The sequence below is a fragment of the Camelus ferus genome, chromosome 12 (assembly GCF_009834535.1).
Source record: "Camelus ferus isolate YT-003-E chromosome 12, BCGSAC_Cfer_1.0, whole genome shotgun sequence".
Classification (NCBI taxonomy): Eukaryota; Metazoa; Chordata; class Mammalia; order Artiodactyla; family Camelidae; genus Camelus; species Camelus ferus.
Genome location: NC_045707.1, coordinates 62065709 through 62071708, shown reverse-complemented (window position 1 = coordinate 62071708; position 6000 = coordinate 62065709).

The window sequence follows — 6000 nt, the reverse complement described above, 5'->3', positions numbered from 1 at the left end:
ATATGAAGTTGCATGTATTTTCCCAATCGCCATTTAAAAATTCCTTTTTCCAACCATTATTACAAGTTGTCTATCCAAGGCCCATCCAGAGTGAAGAGTCCTTTTAATCTATGGAATGCAGTGGCACATTTTATTCTCAGGAGAACAGAGCTTCTGGAACCAGTGACACGTGTGGGATCTAGCTTCTTGAGAGAATGGCATAAACGAAAGCAGGCTGAGGGCTGTTCATTTATTTAGAAACATGCCATGTACAGACAGTAATTCACCACTGACATCACCAGAAACCAGCTGAGGGTCAGAAACTTCCTCAAGAAGCAAAAGCCAGAGTGAGATTTCATAATATTTTTTGTGATTCTCTTTTATGTAGGCAGAGTAGTTAGTCTCACTGAGAAAATGCAGTCAGATTTCTTTAAAGTGGCATTCTGTCTAGTGCTGCAAGTAACAACGTTATAAATTTCAACACCTACCAAAGAACGTCTTTATTTTCAAGCTGAGAGCACATTATATACTATGATTTATGAAGTTAAAGATAAAAGAACTGTTCTTTTATGAAAAGGTTTCCAATTTCATAGGGAAATTACTACTATTATAATTTATTTCCCACCAGTAAGATTGCTGTCACAAGTTATTCGAGTACCTCTGCCTTGAAGGTGTTGTTGTTATCCTCTGGCATTTATAGAATATAAGATGTTCCTGTAACTAACACTTTAAGATGTTAGCAGCACCAGCTATTAATTACTTTGCCTATAAATATATGCATATAATTCAACTTCTGGAGAATGATGGGCGAGGAGAGAATTAATATTTATTGAGAGCTAACTTTAAGGCAGGAGCTGTGCTAAGCATTTTATGTACAACTTCTTATGAAATCGTTGGAGCTGCAGGAAACAGGCATTATCCATTTTTTAAAGATGAGGAACCTAGTGGCCCAGAGAGCCTGAGTAAGTGGATCCGGTCCAGTGGCTACTAAATGGCCAAGCTGGGACTGAGGCTTCGTTCGTCGTCGTGCCAACCCAGGATGCAATTTTGCAAACACAAATATATTGTTACCCCAAATACTAATTATAAAATACTATGCCATCTTTCTAAATTAAACATTAATTGACAGCACTATGCTTAAATATGTTAGGGAATGCTAGGGCTATAAATAAGGTATACAGCAGGGTCCTTATCTTCAACGAACATACTTGTTATATGTCAGTTCACGGTGGAGATGATTTGCAAAGTTGCTACCAAGAAGATATATTTAAATGTGGATCTATTCAAATGTGCAAGACCCTATACTATGCTCTATCACTGGGGGTTTTACTGATCCTATCCATGTGGTTTTAGCTAAATTTATGTCTGTAGAAATGTAGACATTCTTTGATAATTATATAGAAGAAAACTCTGTCTCAGTTGTCATTCATCGAAGAAGGAAGAAACACTAACAGGGAAACCATAATGAACTGTTACATAAAAGAAAAGGCAGATAACATTCTCTGTTAGTGTATCTACATACTTTCCATATTTGTGTCAAAATAATGTCAGCATGCTTTCATGCGCATCATTATACTGAGTGATACAGTGCAAATCTTAATATCTTCATTGTAAAGTGAAGTATCAAATAACCCAAAATTAAGTAACTCGCAGATCCAAGCTTAATATCTTGTTAACCCTATTCTGTGTGATTCCTGTTCTGTGTAATTATCTGGTTGGAATAATAATTCCATATATAAAAATTGCTATTCAAATAAAGACTCTCATTACCCTGTATCAGAAAGTGCAGAAAAGTTTGACTTTAGTGTCCCTTTCCTTTCTGGGACAATGTTTCCTTTCATTAGTACCTTTATTTTCTATGGTTTCTACTTCCATAGATCAACATCATAAAGGTTGGTTTATTCCAGTAATAAGAATTTACTTTTAAAAGAAAACCATGCCAGAAGAATAAACACCTGATAGCAGAATTTCTCACCTTGGAGGACACAGATGTGAGCATGGACACTTGTCTTGGCCCCTTAAAGCATACAGTTTACCTCTTACTATGCCTCTGCATAAGAGTGAGATGTTACTATCTCCATTTGGTTATGTATGGTCTTTATAAGGTTATTGTGACAGTTCTCTAAATCATGGTTACCATATATCATTTTATGTGTCAAAATACTGATAACGTCACAAAATCACTGTTTCTTGAACATTTGCTCTCTGGCCTCCTTTGCTGTAGTTAAACCCTCAGTCTCTGCTTTCAATTACTGAAAGAATTTCCCCCCATGTAAAACCCAGTTTCTGCAAAGCTTCAGTGATCTACCTAGAACAGCTGTCTGACCCTGTCATTTTGCGTCTCATAAATTCTTCCGTGTTGCTTCATTCCCCATACCTTAGGGGAAGACATAGCTCCTTATAGTAGATAAGATCTTGCCTGATAGGGTGAGACCTTTATCCCTCTGTGCAGCTGGATCTGTGTGCTCCCATCATGCTACATTGTTTTGAGCTCCTCCATAAAGGATTCTTCATCTGACTGTGGTTCCAGAGGCTTCCTCTTCTTCCTGGAATGTTCTTTCTTTCATCCTCTTCTAACCCAACCTTCAAAACTTTCATGAGGGATCATCTTCTTCCCAAAATTGTTTGGCAGATCCCCATTCAGAGAACGTTTGTTCCTGTGGACTCTTTTTGCTCACCTTTGTACTAAATGCCTGCGTACTTACACGTTGCATTGTTATTATATGTTTCTGTCAAATATCTCTTCCTTCTCTCCAGAATTTTTGTGTTTGAGGGTGAGGGTCTCTTTGAGTCCCCAAAACTTACCACAATTGCTGGTTTAAAGTAAGTACTTAGTACCCTTTATCTAAATGAAGTGCTTTAAAACAGACTATTTCCTACTTCTCTTAAAAATATTATTGCTTGTTTTGTATTGATGTTGGTTTTTAATTAATATGTCCACTTATGTGGGACGCACCTGAGCACATGAACTAACAGAGTTTTTGTCTTGTGTGTTTTACAGCACAGAGCTCCCACTTCTGCTTTCCTTTCTCTTGCTAGCTTTTGTTTTAGAATATATGATGTCTGCTATTTTGTAATGATGAGCTGAAAAAATATTACTATAGCTATTTAAATATATTTGTGATTTTTTTTAAATCTCACATTTTTAAAATGTCAAGAGAGCTATATGTTTAAGACATTAAGGCATATGATTATATCACATAAAATTGTCAACACAGTGAAAAAATTTAGAGTCCTTGAAGAATAATTAATGTCTTATATATCAAAAAAACACTTATGTGTCTTTAATCAGGTACTTAATATATTCAAATAAAATACTACAAATTGCACTAAAACTCAGATCTAGTAAACTTAAATTATTGCAATATTTTAAGTTATGAACAGTGTCAGATTTAGATACTTCCCCCAAGAAGATTAGGTCTCAAAACACACACACACACACACACACACAAACACACACAGACACACAGACACACACACAGACACACGCAGACACACACACACACACATACACACACACACAAACACACAGATACACACACACACAGACACACACACACAGGCACACACACAGACACACGCAGACACACACACACACAGACACACACACACACAGACACACACACACATGCTACAGTCATAATTTGTCTTTTTTGTGGAAAAATCACTCAGAAAATTTCCTCTGATACTTCTCTCCATTACCCCCAAAATATTGACTATTGAATATCCTTCATTGCTGAAAACATACTTGAGGTATAGTTTCCAATGATGATATTTGAAATAAAATTATTTTCAATAAGTGCTCAAGTGCTAGTGACCCTGAACTTATTTCTTTTTACTAAAATTCGGTAAACACGTCAGACCACATGGTTAAACCTTTAGCACTCAGATATACTCACACGGCCACGCAAGCGAGCGCTTTCTGCAAAAGTTTGTAATTAAGCAGAATAATAATAGCATCATAATGTTATCAGTCAAGAACTGGAAAGAGAAAGAAAATGAGGCACAAAACATTTGAGAAAAGATAATAAGAAAATTACCCAAGTCAGCAGCAGCAGCAAAAGTGAAAAACTCATCACTAAAATTCAAATTCAAGGGGGAAGGTATAGCTAAGTGGTAGAGTGTGTGCTTGGCATGCATGAGGTCCTAGGTTCAAGCCCCAGTACCTCCATTAAAATATATATGTATGTAAATAAACCTAATTACCTCCCCCCTCAAAAAAAATTCAAAATCCTCTCTGATTTTTTAAAAGATTAGATGCATTTGAGCTGAAGTGATTTTCAAGTTCTTCCAGGATTTAATTATAATGAATAATTCTAATTACATTACTGCTTCAATTTTTTGCCTTATAAAAAGCCAGAATATTAGCTTTATTTTTATGGTTCCAGTTATCTACTGCTAAGTAACAAACCAACACAAAACTTTACTGGCGTAAGTAACTTTATTGTACTCCAGACTCCATGGGTCAGGAATTTCAGGGTACGGAAGGAGGAGATTATCCCTGACCTGCACCGTTTGAGGTCTTAGCTAGAAGAACTCACAAACTGGGGACAGGAATCATCTGAAGTAGTCTTCACACGCTACCTGGTGGCTGATGCTGTCTGCTGGCTGGGATCTCTGCTGACACTGATGACCAAAAATCACTTCACGTGCCCACTTCATGTGGTCAGGGCTTCATCGCAGCATGGTCACTGGGTTCCAGGAACAAGCACCTCAGGATGCCCAGGAGGAAGTTATGTCATTTTTAATAACCTCTTCTCGGTCACTTCCACTGTAGACACAGGTCCACTCATATTCAAAGGGAGACAACGTCAGCCCCAGCTCTCATGGAGAGCATGTCAGCATCACATGGGGAGAACTGTGTGGGGGAAGACAGATCAAGCTGCAAATGTCTTGCGAAGCACACTCTTCTGTGTTTGCCCACAAGGAAAAATCAAGGAAGCATCAGTGCACTTTACTAAGTAGTTTTTCAAGGAAGATGAATGCTGATAAAATGAACATTAAATAGATTGTACTTTGTGTTTTTTTGTTGTTTTTTTTTTTTGAAGTTGAAGCCAAGGTGAGTTTTAGAGATCCAACCGAAACAAAACAAATGAGCCTATAGTAAACTTCAGAGTCAACGCCAGACTGTGGGAAAGGGTGTGAACTTGGACGCCAGATTGCTGAGTTCTAGTCCTGGTGCCAGCACTCAGTACGTGTATGACCTCAGCCAAGTTATCGTCTCTATGCCTCAGTTTCCTCCTCTGAGGGGCTGTGATAATGTCTGATAATTCAGTATGGGGATTCAATAAATTAATATTGTATAGAGTGGTGCCGAAACCTCACAAGCACTATAACCTGGAAAATTTAAAACCCTACACTAACACCTCCAAATCCAGGCGGCAAAAACCCTGACGAATAGTGTTTGTATTTTTAATCTCACGCGTTAGCTGTTTATTTTCTGGTAGTACAAACTGGCCATCCTGATTTGGCAATGGTGTCATTTTAGCAAATTCCCAGAGACCTCCTCCCCAAAGCAGATACATGGTAGCTAAGGAGTGAACTATAACACTTCCAGGGATAGAAAGCAGAGAAAGAGTTAAACAGAGTGCAGTTATGTCTAGCCTGATTCTCTGATAAGGTTCATAAGTATGCATGCAGAAGTAAGAGGGAGATCATCTATTTATTCTGCTCTAAGGTAGTGACAAGAATTCTTCTACAGGTGAATTTGCAATTAAAATATTCTCTATCCCAGGCACAAATATTCAGCTTTATCTGCTGTCTGCACTCTGTCCATTACATAAACCTTGCAGAAATAAATGACACTCTCTTGTGCTGCCATTCCTACCACATAAATTGTCATTTTAAACGGCAAGAGATTAAGGAACCTCTGACTAGTGAGTTTTCTGATATTTCCAGAGTAAATAAATTGCAGTAAGAAAAATTAACTTCCTCTATCAAAGGAATGGCATCAGTAATCCTGCCTAAATTGAGAGCAATACCATCCATGAAACTACTCACAAACATTACATAATATGTGTA